The sequence below is a fragment of the Ischnura elegans genome, chromosome 12, assembly GCF_921293095.1.
Source record: "Ischnura elegans chromosome 12, ioIscEleg1.1, whole genome shotgun sequence".
NCBI classification, from domain to species: Eukaryota; Metazoa; Arthropoda; class Insecta; order Odonata; family Coenagrionidae; genus Ischnura; species Ischnura elegans.
In genome coordinates, this window is record NC_060257.1 from 7,330,705 (window position 1) to 7,353,526 (window position 22,822).

General features: G+C 39.9%; 1 long non-coding RNA gene across 1 annotated transcript; it reads left to right on the forward strand.

Moving 5' to 3' along the window:
- Positions 1–377: 377 nt before the first annotated feature.
- On the forward strand, positions 378–13,870 carry LOC124169316. Its single transcript, XR_006867087.1, has 4 exons — positions 378–638; positions 743–813; positions 5,554–5,679; positions 13,133–13,870. It is a non-coding gene; the product is annotated as an uncharacterized LOC124169316 (long non-coding RNA).
- Positions 13,871–22,822: the final 8,952 nt, after the last annotated feature.

The following is a 22,822-nucleotide window of genomic DNA, read 5'->3' on the forward strand; positions in this document are numbered from 1 at the left end:
ACCCTCATCATCCTTCCCCAAATATGTTTATTGGTCCATCCATTGCCAAATCCTTCAGATTCCGACGGCAGAAATCAACAAATGACAGTGGAGAAGCGAAGGAAATCGGGCTGGAGTTACCATAAGGACGGGTCAGAAGCCTGCGTTATTCCAGCCCCGAGATAGCTCCAGTTCGCAACTCCTATCGGAGTTATTTTGACTACTGTAATCGCAAATTGAGCTATGGCAGCCATCATAACTCTTATAGCTCCATAGCTCCGGAGTTATGACTTACGTAATAAGCCCCGACGAGTGGCAATAATCTAACCCTTCTCGTCGTGACGTCACGGCTGGTTGCTCAGGCCGCTCAGGCCTTGTCTCTCGGTGGCTACGTGGCTACGGTTCCGCCCGCTGGATTCACTTTTTTCAGCTAACGAGAGGGCGTTATCTTTCTTCTTCTATTCTTCTGGAGAGGGTGTTATCTGGAGAGGACGTTATCGCGTTATAGCTGAATAAAGTGAAGCCAGCGGAATCTTACTTGATACGCTTTTGTTCGTCCGCCATAATCTTTTACCTCGCTCGCTCGTTTTCCCAACAAGGTACGCGTTAAGGAAATCACCTAATTTTCAGTAATCCGAGGCTGCTGAAGCATTCTGAAGGTATGCTAATATTCTAGAATTTATCTTAATACTGGTATATTATTATCTCCGTTAAAAAGTGAGTATTTAACCTTGAAAACGATATGTTTATTCAACCTTCACAGACGGTTTGCTGCGCGGCTTACGGGTGCAGTAATTGCCCCTATGAAAAGATACCTGGACTCACATTCCACCGGTAAGATACAAAATAGCCGTTTATTAGTGATATATATACCATTTGCTTGAAGTGCATGGTCAACCTTGTTAATTGTCTATGTATGTGCCATGTGCAGCAGGTGCACTCCTGTGCGGCAGTGTACAGGTTAATTGTTACTTATCCTTAGCAGTGCCAAAATTGTATTATAGTATGTTGAATTTTGTCATGAGCGATAATGCCTAGCATAGTGAAGTAAGGAATTAAAAATAAACATCCGTCTTTTTTGGAACTCTTTTCATCTCTGCGTACCTTCGCTGGTGAAAATTTTTGTGTATTGACATAATGGTACAAACATTTTGGTACCAGTTCTTTGTACAAGTTGTGAGATGTGAGTGAATTTCGTGCTTCATTGAACACTTGGTGTTCAGATATTAGGTCCATTTAGAGCGGAGATACGCATGGCACTCTAAGCCACCGAAATTCGACATTAGTTGAAAATCATAACACATGTGCAGGGATTTGTGGTTCTCAACCAAGCATAGGCAAATTAATTTTGTTTTCTACAAATTGTGGAAATTATATCGAAAATGAAAATTTGTTAAGTTATTATACTGGTAAGGCCTCAATTGCGTCTCATGTTTTGAAAGTGATGCCTGACAATATTTTAATTATCAACCGAAAAGTTATTATGATCATTTGCGATGACCAGTAACAGCACTTACTCAGCAAAAAAAAGATGAACAAGATGAACTTATTCCTCTGTTGATGGGTTGATATATACCTCAATAGATTTTATTTAGAAATAAAATGCTCAGTCATAAAAATATTGTTGTGGAAGCATAAGTTGATAAGTATTAACGAATCTTGACCACTTTACATGCCCAGAAAGTGTATTGTCTTGTTCCATTGCCCATTCATTTCCCCTAATCTCTTAGAAAGTGGAGGCAAGATTTTCTAATTAGTTTTTGCTGAGTTACTGCAATCTCTGCAGATTTTAGCTCTTGTTCATCGTTTTTTGCTTGTAGGTGTTGTTTATATTTGTTTTTGTGATTACAACTTTGCTGAAGCAACAGCTCCTTTATCTATGCTAGGATCAAGTTAAGATTTTTTTCAAGTTAGTGCCCCTTTCATTGCATCTTTGTGAATGTGTTCATGATGATCAATCATGTGTTCGTCTGTTTTGCAATATAAAAAATAAGTAATTTCCCTGTTTGAAGACGATGAAAGTTCGTGGTACATATGGTGGTTTCCTACTTACTACTTGCCCAGAACTCAAAGTCTGTCGACGAATTTTCCCCTGTGACTCAACATATGTGTCTTTCGTTACAATTGTCATTTAAATTTTAATCAATGTGAATAACACTCACTAAGGTTATTGCTTTCGATACAATAAACAATCTATTTTAGACTATCTGTACACTAGGTGTATGCATGTGTCACACCACTACAATACATAGCAGACAAAAGAATGCACCTATTTTGTACCATACATGTGTGCCATAATGTCAAGTTACTCAAATACTAGCTTGCAAAAATTTGATTTCATTACTTTAATTGTTTTGGCATTAAAGGGTGACAAAAGTATTGCCAATTTTAGATAACATTAAATGGAACAGGGTTATTTTGTATATGTGTAGTAAGCTGTTTCCTAATTTGATAAGGACCAACTCTGTTTACTACCACTGTGGAAGTGTGGTGGCCTAGTGGATAGATCATTAGGCTACTGCTTGAAGCGTGACACCTTTTGACATATCCAACAGAAATTCTTGCATTTTGTGGTGGTCCAAGAAAGTAATCAGCCCTACTATTCTGAATATCTTACATTCAATCACTTGCTTAGTTAGAGACAAACTTCAAACGTGAGGATTAATCTGGTAAATATGTTGTAGGGTGATGTCTCTAATGATATTCTCAGATTACATCAATGGCATATTCAGATAAATGCACTTTGGTGGATTCGACATGGAAAAAAATATTAGGGAATAGAACTGAGAGGTCCAGAAATCAATTTTTCCCATTTAGTATGAGAGTAAACAGATTTAAGTGTGATTTAAAATCAGGTCTTTCGTCGGGTAGGTTACCTTAACAGTTGTTCTCTCAAACTCCAGTATTACCAAGGAATGCTTTCTGTAGTTTAGCAGATCATAATTTTCTTTTAGCTTGTATTTGGTTGTTTAACTTGGCGTGCCTTCCTAATGGATTTAATGGTGCATGTTTGGGGATAGCACCTGGAGTAGTAAAATTATAGCTTATAGCATGCATTTAATCATATTTCAGTTGGCTCCATTACTTCCTACTTGTTACTATTTCATTTCCCTTGCCCTCTTGACATAAGAATTAATTTGCAGAAAGTTGTATGTAAATTGAAATTGCTCATTCATTGTTCTCCTGATGAAGTAGAAACTTAAGTGATAGCATGTTTCATAAACATTTAGAGGATTACCTTGATTGGTGATACTAAGCATTTGATATATCACACATGTGCTGTCCATTGAAATTGTCAAATAATTCCTATTTAGGTGTAATATATCTAAACATTTTATAATAATAAGATCTAATAATAATAATAGTTTATAGTCTTAAGTAAAAAAAATCTAGCAAAAATCTCTCTCCAGATACACCGAAACAATTGCATATTACTGGAAAAAGAATAAAATTATCTTCAAAATGGTGTAAAAATATGAGTGGGGTTTTGAGTTTTAACTTTTTTTTAAAAACATTTCTATTGCGCAAGAAAATTGAAAATATAATTTTAGGAAAACAGAGTTTGTTTTACTGTAGCCAAATACTAATATAAATGTTATATGTACAAAATTTTATATTTTTCGGTAAAAAATAACAACTAACAAACACTTTAAAAAAGGAAACCCACAATGTCTGTAATAACAGTAAATGTATAAGTTAAGGGTTAATTTTGTGAAGAACAGATAATAAATTTGTAGAAATCTTCTTTCTGTTAGACATATTCCAGTGTCCAAGCTCGGTCGTTTTGCTGTTATAACTTCACCAGATGCTGGCTGAAAAAAGGGAAAGCTCCTCATTCCTTTAATTGTTTCACCAACTTCAAATTGCCTTTTTAAAGTTTTCCTCTTCTTTTCTATGGGGTCTTCTTTCAAAAAGAAAAAAATTCATTTTGGAGATCGGATTCTTACAAAATGAGAACATTTGTTCAGTAGTAATGATTTGATCGGTTTCTCTATCACTCTGTAGGTTTTTCTTTGTGACAGTTCTTTTAACTGTGCCCCCGATTCCATCACAGAAGGTTTTTTGGTGACTAGTAGCATGGAATGACCAACTTGCTTGTATCTGAAAATCTTCTTGATTACACAAATATATCATCATTTTGGAATTCTTATACTGTAACCATCAGTCAAATATTCAACTTTCTTTACATTTCAAAAATTGGTCTTTATGTACTCAATAGTCTTTTCTTGAACTGAATAAACAAATGGTACATCTTGCCTCAAGTCATCAGAACTGAAACACAATGATGTTTCTTTTGAAGTTCCGCCCTTGCCTCTTGTATGTATCACAACTGAATGAATTGAGCAACTCAAGTGAGTCCAATGATAAGCCTGCCCTTCATTTTGAAGTACAAAATTATTATTTTCCTCAAAGTAGATGAGAACTAGAGGTTCATCATGTAATAAGTTTACCTTCCTTTCCTTCATGTAGGTGTTTTGTACTTCTGTGATAAAAGAATGAGGCATGAAAGATTCAATTTTTTCTAAGGTGAAGTCAATAAATTCTTGATGCGGACAGCAACCTTCTGCAACTTCATTCGGCCATCACTTATCCACTGTGAAAATTTTATTTCTTCCTCATCATCGAAATCTTCTAAAATAGCTTCCAGATAAAGTCTGAGTGGCTCGCATAATTTAGGACATTCATCACAATATTGTAACATACATATCCTGGACTGCCTGTTACATAACAGTTTCTCCATCTTTTTATAGATTGCTGATTTATTGCATAAGCTGGAAGTTCTACATTTTGGTGGTACAAGCAGGCACAAACACAATGGGTGCTTTGAATCAGCCAGGGTACACCATTTTGGTCTCAAAGAACAAGATTTAGAAAATCCCATTTTTAGCTTTGGATGTTTTCCCGCGAATTCAATAAATATTTCATCTAAATTTCATAAAAGAAGTCTTTTCTGCATGTACATATTTTTATTTTTACTCACACGGTCTTTCACACCGGGCAGCATGTATGAAATTTCATCGTCTACAAAAACTGTGATTCTGCAGCAATTGTCTCTTCTGGCAAGATTTCTTCCTTGTTTGGGTTCTGGTATAGCCAAAATTTCAAAATTACCGTAAAGAGCACTGGCTTTTCGTACTAAGTATTCCAAAACATCATATTCCTCGGCTACTTTCCCTCGTGACTATGAATTAGGAGCAATTGATAGCAGTTGTATTTTTTCCTGTCTAGTTATGTCTGTCTTAAGCTTTTGCTTAATAGGAACCATCAAATAATCTACATCCTCAGATTTATTCATTAACTTATCTTGTGTTTTTGCTTCTTCTCCCTTCTGCTTCTTTGCTTTTGCGGCTCCCCAAAGGAAGAGATCACCCTCTTCCCCCTGTGCGGGGACTATTTAATTGTATATTTGTAATAGTGTAGCGTCTTTTCTTGCCTATTTATAGAAGATATTGGACCTGTTTAGAAATTGATTTGAATAAGGCCTAGTGACTGGCACTAAGACTAATGAATGTGTGATTCATCTTATGATAGGTTGGTTGTAAGTGTAATTATATATCTTACTTTTGCATTCAGAGCATGGAGGAGCTTGAGGTATGCCATTAACTCCAGGAAAAAGTTTGATCAAGACCTGTGTGAGTTCTACCTAGAGCTGAATAGATTACGTGGAGTTCATTCCTAGGAATTGTTGAAGGACCCAAGGTAAATACCGTAGTCGTAAGCATTTTATGTCTAATTTTAATGATGGAAACATATTTGTCTATTTAAGGTGGTTATTCAAAAGGCTATTGAATAATTAATGGAATTAATGTATTTAGGAAAGCTTTATTTTCTATGTCTTTATTATGGTATTGCAAAATTTAATCAGATAATGTGTAAATTTGAACTATGTAGGCTATGGTTTAAGGAATTAAATGGAGATCCAGGGATTCGACTGTCAAACTATTTATTATTTAAAAGCTCCATTCTCATGAGTGAGTCCACATTGGAACTTATTGGCAGAGAATGTCAGATGCATTGATAAAATAAAAAAAATTAAAATTAATATTTGAAGTTAGTATATCATTGTTAATGTCATTTCATGTCATTGGCTACACTAATGTTACATTTGAGGTGAAATTTATTTTGGTAATGGAACCATTTTGCTCATAAATACCGTGCAACCTCGATAAAACGAGACCCCACAGTGATCCAATAAACACTCGCTATAGCGAATTGTTGCTTTACCGGAGGTGGAGAAAATATTAGCCAATATACCTATTGCGAAGAGTTGTACAGGAACAGGTGCGGCGACAGAGAAATTTCTATCCGATAAACGTAAGCATAAATCCAGACGAAAGACGAAGTTTTTTTTGCATCACTTAATTTCCTTTTTTAAACAACAATTTACAGTGGAACTTCGTTAAAGCAGAAGTACGGGCTATATCGAGACCTCACTATTACAAGAGATATGCGATGCACCTTCGATTGACCCTATAATAATCATGTAAGAGAATTCATTTTAACGAGGCCCTTTTGGGGTTGGCTCTCGCCATAGCGAGAGTTTCCATCACCGGAAAACCTTCACCATGAGTTCCAAATCTCTGTAATTTCTTGCGATCTGTTAGAAATGAAGTTAATATGGAGTGCTCAGTCTCAAATTTATGTGGTAAACTGTCGTTCGATAAATAAGTAGTTAATTTTGGTGAAAATATTGTGGCATTTGCATTCGCAAATGCTTGATCTTCTTTTGTTCCTCGGGCGGCAGAAAGTAGTCGGCAGCATACCGCACGTCCGTGATTTGCGTGAATAGTTAGCATTTGATGGCAGACACCATGGCACCAAAAACACCAAACACGTCTAAGCGAGAAAATGAAAATAATAGAGTAATAAGAGAGTGGCGTAATTAACTTATCTTCCAATTCGCTCTTCACAATTAAAATAAAAACAAAAGCGCCCAAGGAATGCAGACCATGAAGAGTTAGAAGGAGCTTTGTTCGGGTGGTTTTGCCCACCTCAATCTGCGGGAACTTCTGAGAAAGGGGCTACGCCTAAGCCTAAAGCGGAGTATTTCAGGGATAGATTGCGAATCAAGAATTTCAAGAGTGCGGAAGGTTGATTATAGTAATGCAAAGCACCAAAGCGTTATCTCCCCTCATAATTGCTGTTGATGCCTGCGGTGTAAACCCGAAGTCATGGAAGAAAGGACTCTGATCCCAAGTATCTTAGGAAGTATTCCCCGCGTGATGAACCTTTTTACATCCTACTCCCCGACAAAACCCTTGCAGTATGAGGTATTTCTTACAATGATGCCTCTAAAGGTAGGTAGTGCACCTTAGAGATGATGTAGGATGTACGATGCAATGATACTCAGCATGAATTGTCCGGATGGACATATTTATTCTCCATTGCGGATTCACAAGAGTGAACTATTCGTACAGTGGTCGGAGTCGTGCTGGCGCAATCTTCCGTCAAGTGGGTAGCCGAGCATCCCCTGGTGGCCGCTGGAAGAACTCGTAGAACAACTGACTCTCGTTTGCAGTGCCGTGGTAAACTCTTGTGTATTATTTCAAATACGTCATGAGCATAACATTCCAAAAGGAACTTTTTTAACTACGGCAATTTTAATCACATCATTTTTCAAGCTTAGTAAACTTTTTACCGTAGATAATGAAGGTATTACATCTGATAGAAAAAGTCTTCCAAGGCAGGAACGTTATACAACCTTCCACCGTTTTTGACTGCAAAAACAAATGCAATATGTTATTTCACTTCACTGCCGCTTAATGTACAGGAACAATAATCATACACCAATGGAAACATTTGAGGCATTAAATAACTGCGATACAGTTTTATCATTTAATTTTTGAATTTTCAGTGGAAAATACCAAAATAATGGAATGATTAAGTAAATGCACTAATTAAGTGCATAGAAAAATGGCTTCGTCGGTTGTGCATTGGCATAATGATTGACAAAACAGTTCTTTGCATGATTTTTATTCAGTGTGGCGCTTATAAATTGTTTGAATAGTTAGTCGTAGTTTGAGTAAGGAAATTTAGTGATGCAAAAAAACATCGCCTTTCGTTTGGATTTATGCTTACGTTTATCGGATAGAAATTTATCTGTTGCTGCACCACTCGTGTTGCTGTATAACTGTTTGCAACAGGTATATTGGCTATTATTTGCTCCACCTCCGTTAAAGTGACAATTCGCTATAGCGAGTGTTTATTGGTGCACCGTGGGGTCTCGTTTTATTGAGGTTGCACTGTATAAGCACCGCACTGAATAAAAATCATGCAAAGCATTGTTTTGCCAATCATTATGCAAATAAACAACCAACCAAGCCATTTTTCTATGTACTTAATTAGTGCAATTACGTAATCATTCTATTATTTTGGTATTTTCCACTGAAAATTCAAAAATTAACTGATAAAACTGTGTCGCGATCATTTAATGCCTCAAATGCTTCCATTGGTGTATTTTTATTGTTCCTGTACGTTAAGCGGCAGTTAAATAACGTATTGCATTTGTTTCTGCAGTCAAAAACGGTGGAAGGTTGTACAACGATCCTGCCTCGGAAGACTTTTTCTTATATTGTAACGTCTTCATTATCTACGGTAAAAAGTTTGCTAAGCATGCAAAATGATGTGATTAAAATTGCCGTTATTAAAAAAGGTTCCTTTTTGAGTGTTGCGCTCGCGACGTATTTGAAATAATGCCCTATCACGTCACTGCAATAAAAACGGATTGAATTAAAATTGGTAATATTAGAAAAGATATTAACGTGATATTATTTCATGAAAAAATATGACGCAGGTACTATGCTGATGTCACTCAAGTAAAACAAAAGCAAAATGCAAGAAACTACGACGAATATAACTCACATGGGTAATATTTGCGGCAAAGAAACGTAAAGGTATACACATCTGATGGATCCTTAGGCCAAAACAACATAAGAGTATGAATTTATTGAGTTAACATTCTCAATAATGACTGAGAAACATGAATAAGGAATGCTGAATTTTTTAAATTAAATAAACTAAAAGCGTAGCATCAGCTCTTCACGTAAGCCTTCTGCTGCGGCGCCAAGTGCATACGACATGGTGTCAAACGAGAGTCAGTTGTTCTTTGAGTACTTCCAGCGGACACCAGGGAATGCTCGGCTATCCAGGTGATGGAATAGAGCGCCAGTACGACTCCGACCACTGACGCGAATATTTCATCCTTGTGAATAGTACATTGTGTTCGTGACTATTACTTGTAACCGCAACAGAGAATAAATACGTCCATCTGGACAATTCATGCTGAGTATCATTGCATCGTACATCCTACATCATCTCTAAGGTGCACTACCTACCTTTAGAGGCATCATTGTAAGAAATACCTCATACTGCAAGGGTTTTGTCGGTGATATCGCTGATTCGTGAAGTGAGGAAGGACAAATTCGGAATGATTGTACAAAGTGTTGTATTCCATTGCACCTGAAATGCATTCATGTATTTCATATATATGTAGTCATTATTTGTTTTTAATCAATCTGTAGTGATGAAATTGTCAATTGAAAACTGAAAAATACGTTATCTTCTGTAAAAATATTCGGTTTGACTCATTTCTTTCAAACTGTAATGCATCTCTATTTTATATTGGATTTAGGATAAATAATGCAGCACCTCACTGGAAACAAAGTAGCTAAGGATTTTATTTATCCAATATGACGATAATTGTCATATGCATAGCCTAAAAAGGTGTAGGATTATATCTGAAAGTAAAAACGGCATATTCGTATGAGAATCGCTATATATGGTAATTCGGGTTGCATAACTGCCTATTGATACCGGATTCGGCGAAAGTTGCAAAAATTCAACAATAAAAGTTGCGAAATCACAACATCTATTTTTTACCATTAACAAATCTTTTTGAAGGCCCATATTTTCAATTTACCTCATTTAGCATGTTCTTAGGTAAAATGAGGAGAGTAAATTATACATTTTCAAGTATTTCTTTACTCGGCCGGAAATGGTTTAAGAAAGCTATAACATTTTCCACTTTCTTACGTCTCGGTGGCCTAGTAAGATTGACCTGGATTGTTGTGAAATTTAGCTGGAATTATGCATGAATATATTTTCTTCAATTGAATGGACACTTTAACTTCCCTTTACATGATGTGAAACAGATTCGAAGCATTACTAATAAACTAATACAGGGTTCCCACTCTAATGTGTAAACCTTAAAACCGTGAATAAGCCATGAATTTTGTCATAAAACCTTGTAAAATCTCTCAAATTCAATTTATAACTACAATTGACGGATCAAAAGAAAAATGGATATGTCGATTATATTTCAAGGTCACAAGCAGACACTGTCCAGGCATTTACCTGCACTCGTATATTCGAAGCGCTATTTATGGTCCGTGTGCCATGACAACACATTAACCTTGAGCCTGTATCAAAGCCGGAAGTCTGCTAACATTGGTGTTCATAAACTGTTGTGAAAATTCAGACACTTATTAATTTCCCTGGCACCCTGGTCCCTCCATTTCCCCACTCAACAACCTTTAGCCAGAGCTGAATTTTGCTAACTATCGGTGAGGTCATAAGAGATAGATTCACTTTCATTGCTGCGTTTGAATTCACGGCGTCTGTCCCGATCGTTAAATTTTTAGTTATCTTGCGGTGGATGATTATGTGATTAATATTTTTGCCTATAATGCCTTATCTACAGACCGTGAATTTGACGACATTTAGACTGTGAAAACCTGGAAAAAACCGTGAATATTATAATGCAGTTAGAGTGGGAACCCTGTAATAGTACACAGCCCCACCCTCGAGGGAGGGTGGAGACTACGTGCCACTGTTCTAAACTATTTATTGTCTACCCTTGCTGAAAGGTATAGGAAGGGTAGTCCTACACTCCAGGAAGGATAGGGCCTACCAGCCAATGTTCTAAAGTATGCTCCATCTACCCTTGTTGAATGGTATAGGATGGGTGGTCCTATCCTTCCTCTACCCTTCCCTTACACTCCAGGAAGGATGGAGCCTAAACACCAATGTTCTAAAATACCACCCCTCTGCCTGATTTCTGATGAAATCCCGCAGTGCTAGAACATAGGTTTCTGTGGCGATGGTTTGATCTCTGCATTTCTTCAGGGTTTTCTTCTGCATCAGCTTGTTTGTGGACAACAGTTTCACTGGCTATCCTGCCACCGCCTTCATGTCAAAGGTGTCGGATGTTGGTTTCCCCCTCGCTTATATACCAATATCCAATTTGTGGAAAAGAAACTTTTAGTTAAGGAGTGCTGATATTTCCCGAGACAAATCAGGAAGCAATAGCAATTCAAAAAACACAGTTGAATTTCAATAGAGAAGATGGATACTTCCTTCACAGCGCCTGGGAAAGAGTCATCTAAGAGAGAACCAATCAGAGAGAAGCGCCCAGTCAGACAGCCAATCATAGAGCAGCTCCCATCCATCCGACAGTATATAAGAGAGGTAGAAGCCAAACTTTGACCTGAAGAGGGTGGTAGGGGTAGCCAGCGAAACTGTTGTCCATAAACAAGCTGATGCAGAAGAAAACCCTGAGGAAATGCAGAAATCAAATCCCCCTGTGGTTTGTGCAATGGTTCAGAAAACCATACATCCATGGTTAGTTTGCCAGTTGAGGGGAATGATTTACTGTCACAACCTGAATAATTGATATCATTTAATTATATTGCGGATAAACGTATTCTTTTCTGTGGGAAAGGTCTCCCATATCGCAGTGATCCGGAAACGAAAGATTTCAATGTCCCAAGGAATTTTCAAAATTGTGTGTGACATCTTGGAATAGCCAGCTGTGTCAAACTATGTTGGATTTGAACCTTTCACTTTCGGGAATGGCTAACCTTACTTTTCCCCCACCTCTTTATCCTAAACATCAAACTTTCACCTATTGTATATAATGCCTCGGTGGAGACGCTATGTCAGTCAACACTCCTCGGTCAACACTGGTCGTCAGTCATCATACGACACCAGTCACTTGTGTCATCACTCGTCAGTGGTCAGACACAATGTAGCCGTTTAACCCTTTTACTACCAGCCCATTTTGGGTGGGTTGTGTGAAGACTGCCCAGGCTATTTTCCGGAATATGCAACATTTCAGATTTTAAAAATTTTCAGCTACTTAATTTTATTAAATACGTCTAGATTTTTTCCCAATTATTCAGATATATTTATATCTTATAACTATAGATAGATTATGGGCGTTTGCTTAAATTACTGCCATTGAAAAGGCCACAATCACAAAAGAAAGTCAAAGGGCAGTCCGATAAATTGGCCCCTGGCAGTTTTCGCTCAACCAGCAAGGGCCGATATATATCAGCCCGATGGCAGTAGAAGGGTTAAGCGTGGTCCATGCGGCCAATTGTGTGTTGGTGGGATGCAAACTTCATGGTGGATGTGTTGTAAGTTACCAAACGTTGTAGTTATGGGAAAACTAGGGTAGACCGTTAGGATGCGAAGCCCCCCAAACGATTTTTTCTGGAGATTCCGAGTATTCATATGGCAAAGACCCAAGGCCGAAACCCGAAATTCTACATTCCTCATCTCGACAATGGAAAATCGAAAATCGTTAATTACTCAAAATTTGTTCGAATTATGGATATTCTAATATAGCCATAAAATCAAACAAAATATCTAGCATCTGTATTTCAAGGAATTTGTCCTACGATTATTGCAGGTCGGTAAAAAAATTCCAAATATAGGCCCAAAAGAAAAGCATAGGAAATTTTCCGAAAATCATAAGAAAATACTTTTAATGATAATATGGCATAGAAAATTATACAAAAAATCAATAAAAAATCTAGTTTTTGTCACAGAAATTTCATATTCCTGAGACTTTTACAAATGCACTTTAAAAGGAAAAAAGTTTTAATCCCATTAGGCTCCCAAGTTAATTTGGATCGGTATATCTCGAAAACCAATCGACTTTTTTGAGTTTTCGGATTTTTCCCCCACCTCCGGTAAAAATTTTGTCCTCCCAGCACGTCCGGAAGTGGTCGGGACTTCGTATTCGTGAATGAGTCAGTAAGTGAGGTAAATGACACGCATCGGGTTGTATATATAATAGATTTTTTTTATTAGGTTTTCAAATTTTTTTCTTTCTGTGTACTTATCCCCTCTCTCATTTTTCTCTTTTTAGGTTATGTAAAAAAAAGTTCCACTTGGCAAACCTGGATGGAGGGAGATAGGCGTACGGATTGGTGTGGGCAGCAGACCCCTTCCAGTGACTGGAAGACCTGGAACACGGCGGGAATCCAGTTGTGCGTCCTCTTACAGATGAGAGAGGAAATGGAGGTGGAGTTTGTGTTTGTGTGCCCAAAGCAGCCTTGCTGATGGTGGAACTCTGCCATCCCCTGGAGGGTCACCATAACCTTAGGAGATGGGAAAGACTGAATTAAGGGGATAGTGTGGCGATTATTTTATTTGTGAATTTATTATACACTTTCTATGTATAAAGCTTATGTCATGGACAGAAGGTAAATTTTGGCAATGAAAACTGCACACCTGTGCCCCACACCACAAACCTAATAGTGAACTTGAAGGGAAATAAACATACAGAAAGACAATGCTTGCACCCAGTGCATCTGATAGTGAATTTCGTTATGTCAGCAAAGACATAGGAGTTCAGTGTGTCCATTTTCTCTAATATATATGTAATGCAATTCTTTTTGATGCGTTAGTTTATTTCCCTTCAAGATTAAGATTATTTTTGTCCCTTGCATAAAAGTCTTATCTCTCATCTTGGCAAGGATACCTGCTGCCTTTTTGTAGCTTCCCCAAACTGGGATCTCAATGTCCTGATGGAAAGTGCTAATATGCTTACCTCTATTTTCCAGGGTTTGTTTGTGAATAAATGGCTGATAAGCTTAATAAGGTCTTTTGAGTTTGTTATTTCATCCATCTGGAAAATCGTTTTCACTGAAGTATGTATGAATAAATCTGCACATAAACTTTTTTTGCTCATCTTACTGCACATCTTGATTTCTAAAGAATTTTTTTTTCATCACATACACTTGTTTTGGAGGGAACTCTCATTATTTTTGGAAGGAACTTCCTCCTACCTGTATTGGCGGTGACCTAATAGGTATGGTACACTTCCATAGTGCATTTTGTAAAACACCATGGACCTCTGTTCATTTATTGCAGGTAATCAACTGGTGAGAGTACACTTGCATAGAGAATTCTACCAAGTTTGTCCCAATAACTATTATGTCTGTCTATTATTGTTCCTTTTCCTTTCTGCTGATGTAACATCATTCCCTCTGTTATAGCTAGTAGCAACTCATTCCCCAATAGTATATTTTTCTTCCACACCCTTGGGCACCTCATATCTGCTTAGTTCTTTATGCACCATGTCTAGCACTTTGGTATTCCTAGTTTTCTTTGTAAATCTCACCTTCTCCATTCTACTTGATTCTCATATCTCAAACTACGTGTCTTTTCGTCAGATTTCATTAATCATTTCCAAGTGCGAAGCTTCATCCTGAAAACTTTTGCTTGTTTTGTTTTGTCTTTCTCTACAATCCTGTCATCAAGTATTTCACATCCATCAACATTTATTTCCAATGTTATCCTCTTCCCTATTTGCTAAATGATGTTGGGCCATCTAGGATAATTGTTGGTAAAAATCATCCAATTTAAGCATGAGTGATATTGTGATCAATATTTCTCTGCTTACTTCCTTATATGGTAGAGTTAATGTTGATCACATAAAGCTGTCTATGTTTGGACTGTGGGTGAAGATTTTTTGAGGACTCTTTTATTGCCTTCCTTCCTGAGTGTATTGAGCTGGTTAATGTACTTGATAGACATGCGTGGATGATGTGCAGTTGGTGGAGATGACCAAGAGAGAGAGAAGCCCAGTGGGTGGGGCGAAAAGAATACTCCCACAGTGTCCCTGCTTGTCGTAAGAGGCGACTAAAAGGGTGTGTGAAATGGCATAGTTCACAGAAATGGGCGTAGTCTATGTGTAATCAATAATATATCCTCAGAGAGTGACTATAAAGCCATTAATCGTCCATGGATCGAAAGCAAAGCAATTAAAGTCTTGTGACTCATCATCAACAGTTTTCCAATTATTTTACAGCCCTGAAATAAAATAATTGAATATTCTGCTATGTCAACATACATATGCTCAGAGATAATTATTAGCTGTTATTTTGTTACACCTATTCATGTTATTTTCCTTAAGTATGTATCACTAATATGTTTGATACGATCACTGTATGCAACTGGTAGCTCTTAAAGCCTATTCATTTGTAATAGATTTCTATAAATACCACCATTATTACTTGACCAATTGTTAACTAAGTAACTGCCGTTAAAAAGCAAGCCAAAGAATCCTCGTTCAGTCAAATCTTAAAGTAAGTGCCGACAGTATTGTCTCTCTTCATCATTTCCTCATATGGAGGCTAGATTCTCAGCTAAAACATTCTTCAACAGTGAAGAAGGTATGACTGTTACTGGAGAAGTATGCATGCCCAAGCACACTTGTAAATGGTACGAAAGGGGCACAAAAATTAAATGGGAATTGCACTGAGATTTGAGAAAAGGCTAGCACAAATACTCCCTCGGTTTGTGAACGTCTGAAAACAAAACTTTGCGGAAGTAAAACATCTCTTGTGATTGTTTAAGTGACTATGTATACTGAGGTAGATAATCAAAACTCTCTAAATACTTATTGCTGTCGAAGTTTGCCATTGACTCAGGAGGTAGGTCCATAGTTATCCACCAAGGCATCATGGGGGGCGGGGGTGTAATCACTTGTTACCTCACTAAGGCAATAACTTACTGGTGACAGGTTCATTCATGAATAATACTATCCAGCAACATGGCCTGGGTACAAACTGCAAGCAAATAGAGCTGTTGGCACATGTACAAAATGCTGAAATGTTGGTCTGCGTGACTCCTACAGAATTTATCTTAAATGTTGGGAATTATATTGAAAGAGACTCAATGATCTCCCTGCAATCTATCTACACTATTTTCCCAATTCACCAAATTGTGCAAGATATACAATTCATTCCTCTCAACGTGGACTCTTGTGTCATTCCTATGGGCACATGGGAATAGCAGGAAATGAAAAGACATAGGTGGCAGTCACGCTGTCAGAGCGGGCTTTGGCAAGTTTACCTGATCAGGACAGGCTGCCCTCTGATAAATAGTCTTGCGGTATTGAAGTTACCTATGGACAACCATAAAAATAACAAACTGAGAGTTATCATACAATCATCGCATGACTGAAGAAGCCTGCTGTTTCATGACTCACTCGACCCATTTCCTGAAGAGAAGTCCCACCCTGGACATAGCTTTTATGACTGCCCTCTATCTCTAAGACACCTCCTACAGAGTGATGATTCCGGGGTAGGCTAGGAATATAGGGTAGCCTAGAACGCAATCTGGGCAATGGCCCTTATTGCCTATGCTGTGTCTGAAAATTACTTTAAAAACTAGTCTTATAAATGCAATTTTATCAGTAACTGATTTTTTTGGAATAAGATATATTATTATGGCGCAATTAGATTGCATGTGGTGCTTACGACCTCAGCTGTCAACGCATCTAAACCTACTACTACAACTTATGTACACATGCATTGATATTAATTCTAAAGTATCTTGTCTGCACTTATATATTCCCAATGAGCATGTACCGACCAACTGTTCCAAGACTTCTGGCCTCTTCAAATAAGCAATAACTGTGCAAAAGTCAAGAAAGCTTCTTATAGGCAACTCAGATGGCAAGTGGACAGGTTCCATTTGTTCTATAAGTAGTTCGAGCTTTTCAAAGCCAGTTGCCAAATTTTCCATCATCACCTTCTGACTTAAGGTAACACTTACGACCTTTGACTACAGCTTAGCTGCAGTTGCTCCAAATCAGTAATGCTTCTCATCATTTGCTCCATTTTTCATTTGTCGCCATATTAGATAGGGAGTTGGTCTGGCCTGAAATAGAAAATATTAAGAATCACAACTTCCAGTCATACTACCACTAACACGTGGCCATTATACCATCACTTACAATCAATTTCACGGGTATGTCAAACTGGTGGTACTGTGGCAGTTACCCTGATAAAAATAAACTCCTCCATAGTGGGGAGATCTACCCTCCAATGAGGGTTAGGGAAGAATAGGATTACTCTTCCTATACCCTTCAGCAATGGCAAATTGTATTTTGGGATAAAGGTATGAGAGTGAATTACTTTGAAATTTTTTGTTAATCCACTTTATTCAGGGAAACAATCTATTGGATCCCTTTAGCGTCGTAATTATTCGAACATCACTTCCGTCTCCTTTACCAGGGACAAACCCATAGTTAGTTATACAGGGTGTTTCAAAAAGGACTTTACAACTTTGAATATTCATATAAATTTTATTAAACAAGGTACAGAGCTGGTTTTGGTGTTATTTTAAAGTAAAAAACTTCAAGTTTTTTTACCTTAAACTAAAGATGTTCCATGTGGCTTCAGTTGGTTATTCTGCAGACATCCCATCTGTAGTCGATTTCTTCCCAGACTCTCACTAGCATTTCAGCTCGAGTAACTTGCTCAGCAGCAGCTTAAATTCTTGCTCTAAGTTCAGCTAGTGGCCGGCAAAGAAGGTACATACACGATATCTTTTATGAAACCCCAGTAGAAAAAATCGAGTGGTGTCAGGTCTGGGGAACGGGGGGGCCATGCAATTGGCGAATCGCGGCCAATCCATTGACCTGGGAAGCGGTCATTTGGAAAATCCCGGACGTCAGACAGATAGTGTGGTGGTGCGCCATCTTGCATAAAGAAAACATTTCGTTCTCGGTCATCCTCATCAATCTGTGGCATTAAAAATTGTTGCAACATGTCAAGTTACACTATTCCATCGGTGGTTCCCTCTTGGAAAAAAAGGGGCCGTACAATTTCCTCGTGCTCAACGCACAAAAAAACGTTCAATTTAGGGCTATCACGAACATGTTGTAATGTTTCATGTGGATTTTCACTTCCCCAAATCCTACAGTTATGCCCCGCACGGGGGGAGGAGAGTTATCTCTTCCTTTGGGGAGTCGCGCCCCCACGGACCCGAGCCCACCGAGGAGACAAGCTCGTAAAAAAACCCCGTCGCTCGCTCGGATAGTGTCCAGACAGCATGTGACTCTGCTGTGCTGAGTAGCCGAAACATCTAGCGTCCAGATTCACCCACGTGTTTGCCGTGCGTGGAGACCCGTACGTGGGGGAGAAGGGGATCCTGGTGGGTGAGCTCTCCGGCACCCAGCTGGGCGTCGGATACCCGGTATGGGCCGGAGTTCAACACCCCACTTCGGCCCTGGATTTCCCGCAAAACGGGCGGCCGAGAAGAGCCCAGCTCGGTCAATCGGCTCCTGGCGGCTGGGGAGCTTGGCGGCTCCTTCCGAGCGTACGCCAGGACGGGTTAGTGCTGGAGATATGGGGGTCTCCGTAGGGCGGCCGAAGGCGTGTGGGTTCGGAGGGCCCCCGCGCTGGAGGTTCTAACCCGAAAGAGACCCCCTTTCGAAGGTTCCTATGTCCCTTGGGTAGCCCTGGCGACCACACCGAATCTCGGTGTGGCGTCCCGAATGTGTGGCTCCGTGGTGGGTGGGGAGCCCAGGGGATGAAATATAACGTAGTATGGAGTCTGAAATTCTTCCTCCACCAAAGAGATCCCGCCCGGACACGGGCGGAGGAGAACAGTTATTCGAAAGAGCAAAACGGTTTCTGTCATTGAAATGCTCCAAGGACGGCGAAAATTTGAAAAAGGTTTCTCCCTTCTTCATTAAAAAAGCACTTCAAGCCATCATTCCAGGAGAGCCAAACTCAGTAAAGAAACTTAGAGATGGTTCCCTATTAATCGAAACAGCCAATAACGTACAAGCCGAAAAATTGTTAAAAGTAGAAAAGTTGCACGATATACCAATCAATGTCGAGATCCACCGTACTCTAAATACATCTAGGGGTGTGATCAGCCACTACGACCTACTATATGTCGAACCAGACGAAATTAAGAAGGAGATGGCTTCCCAGGGTGTCATTGATTGTCGACGACTTACAACGAAGCGTAACGGTGAAGTGATTAATACTACCTCGGTAATCCTCACGTTCGGTTTGGATAAAATCCCGAGCAAAGTCTACCTAGGCTATGAATCGGTACCTGTGAGACCTTTCATTCCCAACCCGATGCGTTGCTTTCAATGCCAAAAATTCGGCCACATCGCACCGCGATGTGAGGGCAAGAACACCTGTCCGCGCTGTGGCAAGGACAAGCATGACGGTGAGAAATGTTCATCGGAGCCTTTCTGCGTCAACTGCGAGGGCACGCATCCATCGTACTCCCGAGATTGTCCCGTCATGAAAGATGAAAGGAGGATAATGGAAATAAAGACCCTGGAAAGAATCCCCTATTCCGAGGCACGAATGAAATACCGGTCACAGATGGCCCCAACATTTTCAAAATCGTATTCGCAAATAGTGGCAACCACCACTAAAAAAACTACATGTACCATCTCTACTCAGACTTATAATGATTTTCGCATTGAGAGCACGAAGATGCCCATACGAGAACCAAAAAAAACAGAAAAGCAAATTAATAAAGTCACAGACAGGAAAAGTCATTCTAAGGCGGCTTCCCCTAAGAAAAACCCAAAATTTACTTCTGAGGATGCTGGGAATAAGCGGGATAAAACACCCCCACCCACATCCTCTAAAGATGCACAATATGATGCCATGGAAGAAGACCTCTGTGTCTCGGACACAGAAGTGTTCCAGGCCAGGATAAAGCAGAGGAAACAGCGGTTAAAACGTTGATCCTCCGCTCATTGTGTACATACGTACATTTCCAGTTTTTAACCTATTTATTTATTTATTTTAACAATTTAAACCATGTATTTTATTCTAAAATGGAATATGAATGGTTTTTATAGGCACAAGGAGGAGCTGGTTGTTTTAATTAGAGACTATAACCCCGTCTGCATATGCCTGCAAGAGACGCATTTTAAGCTGACAGACAAGACCGTTTTAAAAGGTTTTAAATATTTTAGACTTGACGACACCAGTGGTCAGCGAGCCCAGGGTGGAGTGGCAATTGCTATTCGGGAGGCCCTATACACCTCACGAGTGCAATTGGACACTCCGCTGCAGGCAATTGCAGTGACAGTACACGCACCCGAGGCAATTACTCTCTGCAACGTATATCTGCCGGAAGGTGCACCTGTGAGTCGAGTTAATTTAGAATCCCTCGTTCGTCAGTTACCTCGGCCCTATGTTTTAATGGGTGACTTCAACGCACACGACACCCTATGGGGTAGCACAAGAACTCAGTGCAATCAAAGGGGACACATAGTCACAAATTTTATCAATGACCTTAACTTGTTTTTACTAAACACCGGTGAAAAAACTCGATTCAACAGCTTCAACGGTACCTTCTCGTGTATCGACTTAAGTATTTCGACAGGTGGCCTAATGCGTAGGCTTGAGTGGTCCGTACATAAAGATTTATGCGGTAGCGACCACTACCCTATTCTAATTACTAAAGGTGGCGGTTTTATCCACCGTCCGACTCAACCAAGCAATTGGGTTGTCCGCAAGGCCAATTGGTCTCTTTTTAAAAGAAAATTTTATTTTAACCACGACGACAATGTGAATGGTGTGGGGAACATAAAAGTACTCACAGATAACATTCTAGAAGCCGCAAATTCCACCGTACCCCGTTCTAAATGCAAATCTCACAGGCCCACAGTTCCTTGGTGGAACGAGGAGTGCGCAAAAGCTATACAGGTGCGAAAGAGGGCACTCCGAATCTTTAGCAAATATCCTACGGCGACAAATCTCACCGCCTTCCGGCGCCTCAGAGCGAAAGCTCGGCAAGTGGTTAAGGAGGCCAAGAAAGCTTCATGGGAGGAGTTTATGTGTTCTATAAACCACAGGACTCCCATATCCAACATCTGGAGGAAGATTAAAAGCATCTCTGGCTCTAACCACAACCCTGCAATTTCATCCCTGAAGGAGACTGACCGAGTTCTGACGACACCTCCCGAAATAAGCGAGTGCTTCGGACGTCGACTTGCGGAGACGAGTTGTAACGGCAGCTACGACGAACCATTTAGAACACTGAAAGAGCAGAATGAGACGATACCTCTTACCTTTAACCCGAGAGACTCTGGCGAGGTTTACAACGACCCCTTTTCTCTGTGGGAGTTGACCTCCGCCATCCTCGAATCCCGTGACGGCTCACCAGGAATAGATAAGGTGCATAACGCTTTTCTAAGAAATCTTCCCAAAGAAGCACTCCCCCATATGCTGCGATCCCTTAACCAAATTTGGTCAGAGGGTAGTTTTCCAGACCCTTGGAGGGAGTCCATAGTCGTACCCATCCTTAAACAAGGAAAAGATGGATCGGACCCAAACAACTATAGACCGATATCTCTCACCAGCTGCGTATGCAAGGTGATGGAAAGAATGGTCAACCGTCGTCTCGTTTGGTGGTTGGAGCGGCGGAACCTTCTTTCGGATATCCAGTGCGGCTTTCGACGGGGTAGGTCAACCTCCGACCATCTCGTCAGGACTGACAGTTTCATTCAGGAAGCATTTCTCTTGCGGCAAAACGTAATTGGCGTGTTCTTCGACTTAGAGAAAGCGTATGACCGTGTTTGGCGGTACAAAATTCTGAAGACACTTGATAAATGGGGGTTTAAAGGAAATCTACCTATTTTCATTAAAAATTTTCTGTATGCCCGAGTTTTTAAAGTTAGAATAGGTGAATATCTATCTACCTTATATCCACAAGAAAATGGAGTACCCCAGGGGTCCGTACTGAGCGTGACCCTATTTGCCATTGCGATAAACGATGTGACCGAGTGTATCCGCTCCCCAGTTATGGGCTCCTTGTTTGTTGATGATCTCGCTATTTTCTGCAGGTCATCAAAATTAACGAATGCCTCTAGGCTGATCCAGCTGACTCTGAATAAGCTCTCCGTTTGGTCTCAGAGGAATGGATTCCGTTTCTCTACTGAGAAAACGAAATGCATTCACTTTTACCGAGGACGGGGTGTACAAGCCCCACCGTCCCTATATCTCAATGGTAATGAGCTTCCTTACGTTGGGAACGCCCGATTTCTGGGTATGACATTGGACCGGCGCCTGAATTGGCGCGAACATTTCCGAGCTCTAAGAGACAAATGCTTCAAAGTTCTGAACATTTTACGGTTTCTGTCACATTCGACATGGGGCGCGGATCGTACCTCAATGCTTATGCTGTATCGAGCATTAGTACGTTCAAGGCTAGACTACGGATCGATTGTGTACTCATCCGCCCGTGAGACCTACATGAAACCGCTCTCGACGGTTCATAATACGGGACTGCGTTTAGCAACCGGTGCCTTCAGGACCTCCCCTGTCTTGAGCATTTACGCCGATACAGGAGAGCCTCCCCTAGTCAATCGCAGAGAGACGTTGATGTGCAATTATGCCACAAAAATTTTATCCGCGCCGAACCACCCCTGTTTTAACATTATTTCTCACCCACTGCTTTTAGACCTTTTTAACCGAAAGACAAGATCCACTAAACCTCTAAGTGTTCGCTTCAGAAACCTAATCGCAGAACGCAATTTTACCTTGCCCGCCACGTACCCCACTGGGTACAGCAACGTGCCGCCGTGGTTAATTCCCCGGCCAGCTTTGAGACTTGATCTTACTCGCTGCTCTAAATCTACTACTATGCCGGGAGAATACCAACAACTTTTCAAGGAATTCCGCGCCGAAAACTCCGAATCTACGTTCGTATACACTGACGGTTCGAAATCGGATACCGCCTGTGGGTGCGCTGTGGTATCCCCATATCATGGAGTCCT